This window comes from Delphinus delphis, chromosome 12 (genome assembly GCF_949987515.2).
Source record: "Delphinus delphis chromosome 12, mDelDel1.2, whole genome shotgun sequence".
Lineage (NCBI taxonomy): Eukaryota > Metazoa > Chordata > Mammalia > Artiodactyla > Delphinidae > Delphinus > Delphinus delphis.
The window spans coordinates 35,041,874-35,054,839 of record NC_082694.2 but is presented as its reverse complement, the minus strand read 5'-3'; positions in this window follow the sequence as shown (position 1 = coordinate 35,054,839).

The window sequence follows — 12,966 nt, the reverse complement described above, 5'->3', positions numbered from 1 at the left end:
AAACTGCAGCTTGCCCTCCGTCTCCTATTGCTGACGTTCCCTCAGCTCTACCATCTCCCAACTCCTCTCCCTCCTCCAGTCGGTAACTCTTCTTACCTCTTCACTCGATGCCAGCCCCTCTATGCCAGCTGTTGTACTGTACTACCGTACTTTTCAAGGTAATGTAATGTAAGATTTTAAAAGTTTTCTTTATTTTTTGTGTGTTTTTTAATGTATTATTTGTGTGAGAAGTATTATAAACCTATTACAGTACAGTACTATATAGCCGATTGTGTTAGTTGGGTAAACTAGGCTAACTTTGTTGGACTTACGAACAAATTGGACTTAATGAATGAGCTCTCGGAACGGAACTCGTTCATATGTAGGGGACTTAACTGTATTTATTTTCTATTTGTCCTAATTTCTGTCTCTTTTCTTCCCTTATTTTGGATGAATTACTTTTTATTATTGCATTTCTCTCTTCTATTAGTTTGTTAATTTTTATATTACCCCAGAATTTAAACCTACTTTGATTTATGAAAATCTAATCTAATGTTGCAGGTGAGGTTGGTTCCCCAGGAGACAAAGTCTGAGATGGAGATTAGTGTTCAGGAAGTCTATTGGGGGGATGCTCTTGGGCTTATCACCAGTGGAAAGGAAGGAAAGGAAGCAAGTTTGGCAGGAGGAGAAGTTAGGTTTCAATGCATTTACAACTAAGGCCTGTAGCCACCCCTAGGGGACCTCTGAAGCTGGATGGCTCTTCAGAGTTGGGTGAGTAGGTCAGGCTTTTATATCCACACATTGACCAGTCCTTGGATGCAGGCTGCCCTGGTGGTCTTCGTAAGCTTATGACAATTCTCAAAGAGAGGTGACAGCTGAAGGAAACTGTCCTTAAGTCTTGAAGTGAGGGGGTGGTACATACTAGATTACACTGAATCTAAATTAATACTTGTATTCTTTCCCAGACAGTGAATGGAACTTAGAATACTTTACTTGACTCCTCTGATGTTGTGTTATTTTTGTCACTTGTGTTTGTTCCATATATATTTTAAATCCCATATTATTATTATTGTTCTTACATTATATATTCATTTAGACTCACCCACGTCCTTCACCTTTTTGTGGATCTTTATTCTTCTGCATTTTTAAGCTTCCCTTTGGGATCCTTTTCCTCTGCTTAAAGAATTCTCTTAGAATGTCTTTTCATGCAGGTCTGCTGGTAATAAATTATCTTTGTCCTAAAGCATCTTTATTTAACTCTCATTTCTGAGGACTGTTTTCACTCTTATATGCTTACAAGTTGGCAGTTATTTTCTTTCATCTGAAAATGTTGTTATTCTGCCTTGATTCTTGAAGTGCATTTCCATTGGTTACGGAATTCTTGGTTGACAGCTTTTTGTTTCAGCCCTTTGACTCTTTTGCCACTCACTGTCTCTTTCCTCCTAGTTCCTGATGGGAAATCAGTGGTATTTCTAATCATTGTTGTGTTGTACATTGTATGTATTTTTCTCTGCGTGCTTTCACAATTTTCTCTTTATCTTTGGTGTTCAGCAGATTGAGTCTGGTGTAACTGTTGTGGTTTCTTTGTCTTTTTTTCCTAATTTTTATTGAAATACAGTTGATTTACAATGTTGTGTTAGTTTCAGGTGTACAGCAAAAGTGATTCAGATATATATATATATATATTCACACTACTATATATAATGGATATACATAGATTAGATTCTTTCCCATTATAGTCCCCTGTGCTATAGAGTAGATTCTTGTTGGTTAACTATTTTATATATAGTAGTGTGTATATTTTTGGTGTTCTTTGTATATATCCTTCTTTTGGATCACTGAGTTTCCTGAGTCTGTAAATTATGACGTCCACTAAACTTGGGGAAATTTCACCAATTATTTCTTTAAATATTGTTTATGCCCCACTCTCTCTCTCTTCCTCTGGGATTCCAGTTTCACATATATTAGGCCTTTTGATTTTGTCCCACAGGTATTTGAGGCTCATGTGCTTAGCGGGAGTCGGCCCTATGTATGTGGTTCAGGTGTTAGCCAGAGATTTGGGCAGAGTTTAAACCCAGAAATTGTGGTTACCCTTTCTGGCTCCATCCTTTCTGGAATTTCCCTCTCACTTTCAGTGCCTATGGTTACCCCAAACTCTCTCTCTTTTTTTTTTTTTTTTGCGGTATGCGGGCCTCTCACTGTTGTGGCCTCTCCCGTTGCGGAGCACAGGCTCCAGACGCGCAGGCTCAGCGGCCATGGCTCACGGGCCCAGCCGCTCCGCGGCATGTGGGATCTTCCCGGACCGGGGCACGAACCCGTGTCCCCTGCATCGGCAAGCGGACTCTCAACCACTGTGCCACCAGGGAAGCCCTCTCTTCTGTTTTTTTTCAAGGCAATAATGATGTGGGTTTTCTATTCGAGTTCTCTTGGATCCATCATGTGCAGCACTGACTTTGGCCTACACTTAGCCCAAATGCCATAAAAGTGAATAAATCACTGTATGCTATTCCTTTTTCCCAAGGGTCTACTCCCCTCCACATCTATGTGCCGTTTCCACCCCTTAGTGCCTTTCAGATGTTGTTTATTTTTTTGAATTTTGTCCAGAATTTATAGTTGTGATCTGTGTGAAATTTGGGTATGGTAGGAGTTATTTCACAATATTGGAAGTGGAAGCTTGGTTGTTTTCTCTCAGCACTTTGAAAATATCATTTCATTGTCTCCTGGCTTCTACTATTTCTTTTGGGAATTCAGCTGTCAGTCTTATTGTTCTGTTGAAGATAATGGGTCTCCCCCGCCCACTTCTTGCATTTAGGATTTTCTCTTTGTCTTTGATTTTCAAAAGTTTCACTATGTTTGTCGAGATGTGGGGTTCCCCATTCCTCCCTCTTTTGGTAGCACACCTCTTTGGGATTTATCGTGCTTCCTGAGTTTGTGGCTTATTGTCTTTGATCAGTTGTGGAGACGTCTTAGCCATTAGCTCTTCCAGTATTGCTTGGCGCCTCTACTCCTCACTGGCTTGGTAGTTTGCTGAAGCCTTCAAACAGGTTAAAACAATTTTTTGCCCAGGTGTTCTTGTTGTTCTCAGTGCGAAGGTAAGTCTTCAACGAGCATTGCCACAATTGCCAGAACTGGAAATTCTCATTTTTTTCTCACCAAGGGCTCAGAATACCTCAGGGTTTGGTAGCAACTGGAGCATTTTTTTTTACATGAGAAAAAATTTGCTAAATTTCAAGGCTGGTTGTGACAGTCAAAGAGAATCAGAAGAAGACACAGTATACCTTAAATGTCCACAAATAAGGTCAACTTCTATTTTATTAGGATATTCAGCTGCTTTATATTGTTCCTCTGACAACAAGCTGTGGTTATTTCCATGTAATCCTTTATAGTATGTGGGAGAACTCTAGAGGTATATAAAAGGTATACCACTGGGGACCAGTCCTCACTGTAGAGCTCCTTGGTGGGGAAACAAAGCAGCCATCACACTCACAGTTTGCCCAGTGCTGACTGCCATGACTGCACAGCCATATCTGGAGTCATATCTGAGCTGCCATAACAACTCGGGTCGGAATGAATCTCCTACAACCACTAAATTGTTTAAACGTTGTTGGTTTGGGGGAACAGAGTTGTGTTCATGGCAGAGCAAAGAGTAGTGGTCTTATCTTCCCAGCCCAAGTGGCCTCATCCCAAACAGAGGGCATGAGAGCCAGTGATCATGGCAGAGGCCACAACTTTTCTGTTCTCTTTCACTGTAACATCTCTGTAATCTGTTGCCTGCTGTCCTTTTCACTCATAATCCTCAGTTCACCTGATTTTGGCTGCATTTACCTATTATTTCCTCACCCTTTCATTCTCCTACCTTTGTCTTTTACCTTTAACCCACATCCCTTCATCCCTTCATCCCTTCATCCCGAATTCCTGTTGCACAGACCGATGTTTGTCAGGACAGAGAGAGGGAGCAGGTTCTCAGGAATAACTGTGTGTGTGATAATGAGGTACACAGAGTGGTGGTTCCTGGAATGTTTTTATTAGCAGAAACAGGGGAAGACCTGGAAGAGGAACAATTCTGGAGCTCTCTTACTCTAGCCTGCAACTGACATGCCAATGATTTTGTGAAATGCATCAGCAATCTTTATGAAAAATACAAAAATGTCCTCACTAGCAAATCAATACGGTCTTCAGCTTCTCTGCCCCTGCTCTCACTTAGAGAATAATTGTTTGAAAAGTTAAGTATACTTTGACAAGCTTTTTGGCAAAACCTAGATTCTGGGAAACTCACAAAACAAACAATTGAGGGTTTTTTTTTAACAAATAAATTTTAAGGAAAAAGATTTGAGGGGAAATCTATAGATTGAAAAAAGACTTGAGACAATCAATTGAAATGTGTAGACATTATTTAGACCTCTGTTAAAACAAATAAACTATTAAAGAATTATGACATTTATGAGACAACTAGAAATTTGAACACTGGCTGGATATTTCATATTAAAGAATAAGATTTCAAGTGTGATAATGGCATTACAGCTGTATTAAAAAGAGTTCTTTTAGAGACACAATGGAAAGATTTGTGGATGAAATGAAATAATGTTTGGGATGAGCTTTGAAATAATATGATGGGGGGAGATGGGTAAAAATCTAGATCATACAAGGTTGTCTGTGAATTGATAGTTGTAAAATCTGGGTGAAGAGAACATGAGGATTTCTTATATTTTTCTTATATTTTTTGGTCTACTTTTGCACATGTTTGAAATTTTCCATAATAAAAAGAAAAAAGAATCTCTGTGTCTTTGGGCAATTTTGTAGAAAGAGTTCCAAACAACTCCCAATTAATAAAATTCACCCTGTGCATTCCATTTTACATATCACCAAACTGAGATCTCAAACATAAGGAAGATCCTGGGTCTGAAGAACATAGCACATACTGTGGGGTGGATGTTCGATTTCACATAAAATTCATATTGGCCTGAAGCCTGCTCTCTTTTAGGCTGACTGCTTGAAGGGCTCATCCAGATTATTGTGTGTGTGTGTGTGTGTGTGTGTGTGTGTGCGCACACGTGTGTGTGCGTGTGCACACTTGCCTAATACTCACTTTAGGGCCTTTGAAATGGAATTCCATCCCGTGCCCCAACTTTTTAGAGATCACTCATGATCCTGAATATTCCAGACAAAGAGCAAATAGATAAAATGAAGTTTGGTAGGATTTCTCTCCACGTAGTTGAATCTGCACTTGGTGTCAGGTGCTAAGCCAAGTATTTTACATGCAGTATTTTCTGAAATCCTCATAGTTATTCTATGGGAAGGTACAATCATTATACCATTTTGTTTTTGATATGAGAAAATGAAAGCCTGGAGAGTTTACATATCTTCTCCAAGGTCACAGTACTGGTAATTGAGGAACCAACTGGGGTTTGAAACCTAGGCTGCTTGACTCCAAGTCCGAACTCTACCATGAACTCCAAGTTCTGTGGTAATTCAGTTTATTGCAGATTAAATTAAATTTAGGCTCTTTGAAATATGTATACTTAGCCAAAGGCAAAAAAAAAAAAGAAAAAAGAAAAAGAAAAAAAAGGTTAAAACAAAGCAAAAGAAATTAAAATCAAATGTCAAAGTTCCAAAAACGCCTTTAGGTTTGCTAGAACTTAAAGGCTTAAGGAGCTGGGCCATCTGAGGTTGTTGCCATGGTGAGAATGACATTCCTTGAAGCCTTCTGGTGTCCTCCGCAGAGAAGCACACAGCTGCATGTGGTACATTTTCCTCTCTTGGCCACTGAGGGCAGGGATGAGATAGACTTTCTTGATTTGGCAATCCTGGTGATGCCCCGAGATCTTGTTTTGCGCAGGTCCTGTTACATTGTTGTTGGCAGGACACCAGGATTGCTCAGCCTCTTAACAGACTGTCAGGGTAAGGCTGTGTCCTTGGGCTTGAGCTGGTGGCCAAGTCAAGTTCATGAGGGAAACAGATCAGTCCTTTGTGAGGGCCTCCAGTGTCTCTAGGTTAGCTTTATTTTTCAGCTGGCTTGGGTAGCAAGGCCAGGAAAGGACAAATTGCCCACTGTGATGGGAGTAGGGGGGAATCTTGTGAGAAAAGTAAAGATCCAAGATGAAGAATAATTTAAATCTATCCCACCTTAGAATACTCTTCAGGGCTCATTTCAGAGGGCTCTGAGGATGCTCATTATTCTGAAATATCCCCAAGGGACCTGGCAGCCAAGAGAAGCCTGTGACTGTGGCTTTTGCTACAGGACGTGGCTTTCAATCTATGAACTTGGAGTCTTTGACAGTGATGACATTGGGAGGAACTCTGAAATTGGGACTAGCCAAGCTTGAAATCACTCGGGAAGATGAAGCATGCTAGAGTGGCTGCAGAATAGACTTGAGAAGGAGGCAACCATTCAAAAGAACTAGTATGTGAAGTCTCTGCCAGGAAGCACATGGGTTCTTTGTGACTGCGTCGAGGTTACTGGACTGGAGTCAAGCACTGTAAGTAAAAGAGAAGTGCAGTGAGGCGGGCTGGATCAGTTACTTTAAAGTGGGAGCAGAAGGTAGTCGGTATATGAGGCCAAACTTTTGAGAAACTGAAGATCCATATGAGGAGCAGGCTCCTATCAGCTGATGGAATTCTGTTGCCCCATAGACTCTCTGTAGAAGGTTCCATGATTTTGTATGTATAGGTAACTTGCTGGCAGAAGCACTTCCTACAGTGGGTGGACCAAAGGCTCAGGACCGTTGTTCACTCTCCTTCCAGCCCTTGCTATACAGTTGTTTGGCCAGGTACCATTTCGCAGGGACTCTGGCAATTTCCCCAGAGAGCCAAGATTAGGAGAGCCATGAAATTTGCTCCTTTTTTTCCACCTGGGAGGGAGAATGTTTCCTGGGGATTCTCCAAATTTATTTTTTTATTTTAAAGTCTCCTTTAATCTATAGATTCCCCCCCCTCACTCTCTCTCTCACTCTCTCTTTCAACATCTATCTCCTTATTCCATTTTCTTTTTTTTTTTTCTTTTTTTTTTTTTTTTGCGGTATGTGGGCCTCTCACTGTTGTGGCCTCTCCCGTTGCGGAGCACAGGCTCAGCGACCATGGCTCATGGGCCCAGCCGCTCCGTGGCATGTGGGATCTTCCCGGACCGGGGCACGAACCCGTGTCCCCTGCATCGGCAGGTGGACTCTCAACCACTGTGCCACCAGGGAAGCCCTCCATTTTCTATTTTTTAAAATTATTATTATTGTTGTTTACACTCCATTTACAATTATTACAAAATTTTGGCTAAATTCCCCATGTTGTACAATGCATCCTTGTAGCCTGTCTTACACCCAATAGTTTGTATTGGGTTGGCCAAAAAGGTCGTTCAGGTTTTTTCCATAAGATGTTTCATACCTCCCACTCCCCCAATTTTGCCCCTCTCTCCACATTGGTAATTACTAGTTTGGTTTCTATATCTGTGTGTCTGCTTTTTTTTTGGTTATATTCACTAGTTTATTGTATTTTTTAGATTCCACATATGAGTGATATCATACAGTATTTTTCTTTCTCTGCCTGACTTATTTCACTAAACATAATGCCCTCCAAGTCTATCCATGTTGCAGCAAATGGCAAAATTTTGCTCTATTTTATGGCTAAGTAGTAGTCCAGTGACATTTTATATATATATATATATATATAAATATATATATATATATAATTACCTTTTTATCCATTCATCTGCTAATGGAAGAGATTCCTTAAGGTAAAAGTTCAAAACACTGCTTTTATTAATATAATACAAAATACTTCTCTTTGCAACAGCACTGAATCTAGATGCTTTTTGACTCTCTCTCTCTCCCATTAATGTGGTTACTCAGAAAAGAACTCAGAGAGTACATTTATTCCTTCTCCCTTCCTTTTAGTTTTAGTCCAGTTGCTTTCTTTACCCAATGACTGGTACCACAGAAATAGCATCTCACTGAGTTTTAAAGAGAGCAAGCTTTTCCTTCAAGGAGAAGTTGTACATTTCTCCTTTGGTGTAGGTTATCCTGTAACTCTGTCCTGGTCTCTTGGATTTATATGCAGATGATTTATTAAGGCAGTGCTCCTAGAGACCAGGTAAGGAAGTGGGGGGAAGCAGAACAGGGAATAGAAGGAAGCTATTCAAGTTACTGTATAACTGCCTAAAAAATTACCCCCAAACCTAGTGGCTTAAAGCTATGGCACCATTTATTCTTCTCACAAATCTACAACTTCGGCAGGGCTCAGTGTGGACAGCTCATCTCTGCTCTATTGGGCATCAGCTGTAGTGGCTCAAAGGCCAGCGGTGGGACTGTGTGAAGGCCCAAGCACTCCTGTGTCTGGCTGTAGATTCTAGCATTAGAAGATATCTCAGCTGGGGCTCTCAGCTGGACGACCTAAACATGGCCTCTGCATAGAACATAATATTCAGAGAAAACAAAGTAACATAATACCATTTTTAGTATGATACAGTATATAGAAATTTAATGCAGTCCACTTATGGATACATATATAAGTAGTAAACGTATGAAAATATGAACTAGATACACAAGTTCAAAAATGATTACACCTAGGGGGCTGTAGAGGTTTGTACTTCATCTATGATATTTTATTTGTAGAAAAAAATATGAAGCAAACATGATAAACTATTAACATTTGTTATATGTGGAAAAAGAATCATGGGTATTTGCTATTATTTGTATCTTTCTACATACAATTTTTTTTTAAATAAAGGAAACATTTTGGAAAGTAAGAACATATTTTAATTTAGATATTTACATTAGCACTACCCTAAAAGACAATATGTTGAGGTTAAAACATAACAGGGAAGAATGAAAAAAATGGATAAAATAATGAAGGATTGTCAGAAAGTTAGACATGAATTGGAGACTAGAATTGTAATGGAGCTATGTGGTGTAGAACACATATTGTGGAAAGTAAAACTTTTCTCTGAATATGGAGAAGAAAAGACAAAGATTCAGATGATGAAGGAAAGGATAGATATAGGGGCCAGAGAAAAGAGATCAGCAAAAATGACAGTTGTTCTTGAGGAAGAGACTACCCTCTGAATTGTACAAAAGTGGTGATCAGAGATATCATAGGAAGAAAAAACTTCCTGAGGCAAAGGAAGACTTGAATGAAGATGGAAAGAAGTCACAGTGGTCTTGATAAGATTCATGAAGAGGCCTACTCCTAGACTCCTCCCAAGCCTTTTGAACTGTAAAGCTAAAGAAAAGATTCTTAGGCATCCAGGTTCAAAAACAATCTAGCAAGAAATAAAAATCAGGCTGGTCTCAGAGTTCTCCCTACAGAATGGAAGGCCAGAGAACAGTGGCAGCCCACAATTCTCAAGGTTAGGAGGGAATGTTGCAACCCAAGAATTTAAATGTGTGAAAACAATATTAAAAATTCTGCAATATGGCAAGTTGTAAACAACTTGAAAAATTATTTAAAGTTTTACTCCAGCCAACTGAAGAATAAAGGACTAGGGAGTGAGCAAACCATGGAATAAAATGATTTATAGGGCTTCCCTGGTGGTGCAGTGGTTGAGAGTCCGCCTGCCGATGCAGGGGACACAGGTTCGTGCCCCGGTCCGGGAGGATCCCACATGCTGCGGAGCGGCTGGGCACGTGAGCCATGGCTGCTGAGCCTGCGTGTCCGGAGCCTGTGCTCCGCAACAGGAGAGGCCACAACAGGGAGAGGCCCACACACCGCAAAAAAAAAAAAAAAGAAGATTTATAAATACCTTCTTATTCTGTTTAGATTCCATGATCAGGAATCTAACTGTATTAGATATTGTCAAATGGATTTACAACCTGGGACAAGCTAGGGTCTGTAAAGTTTCCATTAATCGTTATTATTGGTTTTGCTATTTTTTCAATATCAGGAAATGTGCTTGGGAGGCAATATTCTTTACCTCACACAACAAAAACCACTTCTTTTCTAGCCCAAAATAAAGACTACAATTATTAAATGACAGTGACATTGTGTTTGCAGAATTACTAAACCCAGAAAGCCTTTTTTCCCCTCCTTCCACTGAAACTCATTTTTATTCAGCAATATAACACCATTGCATTGACAAAAAATTGAGGAATAATTTTCTGCTGCTTAGAATTCATTTTGAATGACCTGAGTGTATAGGGTTTTTTTGTTTTGTTTTTGTTTTTTTGGTAATTATGAAAAGTGAATGAACTACCAGTGGCAGATATAATCTGTGATTAAGACCCTCTTTGTAACATCTTCCAGCTAGGACTTGCAAATGAATCTTCTTAAGTTAATTGTACTTAAAATCAGAATATGTCATATAATCTTAACTGTGTTAAATTATGCATAGAAAAAGACCTTAAAGAAATAAAATAATAAATGAGGATATAGCTGGGTGGTGAGATTCTGGGGGATTTTAATTTTCTTTATGTATTTGTATATCTAAACAATTTCCTACAATAATAAATTATATTTTTATAGTCAGAAAAATAGGTGCTATTATGAAAATCAATGTATATATGTTTTATATATACGATCTGATACAAATTATGTAAATACCATGCACAAAGAAAAGATTGAAAGGGGTCTACCATGGTGTTAAATGGACAGTTTGCTATCTTTGGATGTTAGAACTACAAATTATTTTTTTCTTTTCCTTTTTTTTTTTTTTAAGGTTTTGCCTGTGAGATGGCTATATATTTCCTTCCTACTGAAAATATATACTTTAAATTTTAATATATTTTTAATGCTAAAATGGGTATATATAGAAAAGATATAGTTTCTATTTTTAATTCTTTAAACGTAGTATTTATTTAAACTGTAGCTATCTCTTCTTACAGATAAATTGCTTTTAAAATTGATGGTGGTCCAAGCACTGAAATTCACTGTAAGACTCAAACTAACAAAATAATTTTAATAAAAAAGTTTCTTTAAAGTAAAATAGCTATGATGAAATTAATACCTTTAAATAAAATTATTACAGTGAAACAGAAGAGCTGAGTTTTGGACTTGAAATTCTAAACCATAGTTTTAAAGAAGAAGGGGCTTTTGAGTTGATTTCAAGTCCAATTTCCTCGTTTGATAGATGGGGAAAATGTGGCGGAGAAAGGAAAACTGAGTAGCTCTGAGTTCCATATTAATTTGCACTAGAATTCAGGGTTCCATTGATTTCTCTTATTTTAAGATGTTCCTGGAGAGGACTGTTTTTGAGATGTGATACAGAGGAAAGTGACAAATGTAGACTATTTAGCTGGGTATCTTCATATGCAAACTGAAATATGGCCTATTTCTTTCCTGTTCTTTCTTTTTCTTCTTCTGTTTTTAATTATGTGAAGCACATTTTGACTCCTGCATCACAGCCCCATGGCCAAAGCTGCTTGGTGACCATCTTGGAAGGAAGCATGAAATCTGCAATGGCATTCTTCCTGCTCAGAATTTCAATGTGGAATTTGACTGGAAAAAAATCTGAGAAGAGTTCACTGAGACCAGAGGGCAGACAGCAGAAGCAGGAAGAACTACAATCCTGCAGGCTGTGGAACAAAAACCACATTCACAGAAAGATAGACAAGATGAAAAGGCAGACAGCTACGTAACAGATGAAGCAATCAGATAAAACCCCAGAAAAACAACTAAATGAAATGGAGATAGGCAATCTTCCAGAAAACGAATTCAGAATAATGATAGTGAAGATGATCCAGGACCTTGGAAAAAGAATGGAGGCAAAGATCGAGAAGATGCAAGAAATGTTTAACAAAGTTCTGGAAGAACTAAAGAACAAACAAACATAGATGAACAATACAATAACTGAAATGGAAAATACACTAGAAGGAATCAATAGCAGAAAAACCGAGGCAGAAGAACGGATAAGTGACCTGGAAGACAGATGGTGGAAATCACTGCTGTGGAACAGAATAAAGAAAAAAGAATGAAAAGAAATGAAGACGGCCTAAGAGACCTCTAGGACAACATTAAACGCAACAACATTCACATTATAGGGGTCCCAGAAGGAGAAGAGAGAGGGAAAGGACCCAAGAAAATATTCGAAGAGATTATAGTGGAAAACTTCCCTAACATGGGAAAGGAAATAGCCACCCAAGTCCAGGAAGCACAGAGAATCCCATACGGGATAAATCCAAGGAGAAACATGCCAAGACACATAGTAATCAAATTGGCAAAAATTAAAGACAAAGAAAAATTATTGACAGCAGCAAGGGAAAAACAACAAATACCATACAAGGGAACTCCCATAAGGTTAACAGTTGATTTCTCAGCAGAAACTCTACAAGCCAGAAGGGAGTGGCATGATATACTTAAAGTGATGAAAGGGAAGAACCTACAACCAAGATTACTCTACCTGGCAAGAATCTCATTCAGATTCGATAGAGAAATCAAAAGCTTTACAGACAAGCAAAAGCTAAGAGAATTGAGCACCACCAAACCAGCTCTACAACAAATGCTAAAGGAAATTCTCTAAGTGGGAAACACAAGAGAAGAAAATGACCTACAAAAACAAACCCAAAACAATTAAGAAAATGGTAATAGGAACATACATATTGATAATTACCTTAAACATGAATGGATTAAATGCTCCAACCAAAAGACACAGGCTTGCTGAATGGATACAAAAACAAGACCCATATATATGTTGTCTACAAGAGACCCACTTCAGACCTAGGGACACATACAGACTGAAAGTGAGGGGATGGTAAAAGATATTCCATGCAAATGGAAATGAAAAGAAAGCTGGAGTAGCAATACTCATATAAATAAAATAGACTTTAAAATAAAGAATGTTACAAGAAACAGGAAGGACACTACATAATGATCAAGGGATCAATCCAAGAAGAAGATATAACAATTATAAATATATGTGCACCCAACATAGGAGCACCTCAATACATACAGCAACTGCTAACAGCTCTAAAAGAGGAAATCAACAGTAACACAATAATAGTGGGGGACATTAACACCTCACTTACACCAATGGACAGATCCTCCAAACAGAAAATCAATAAGGAAACAAAA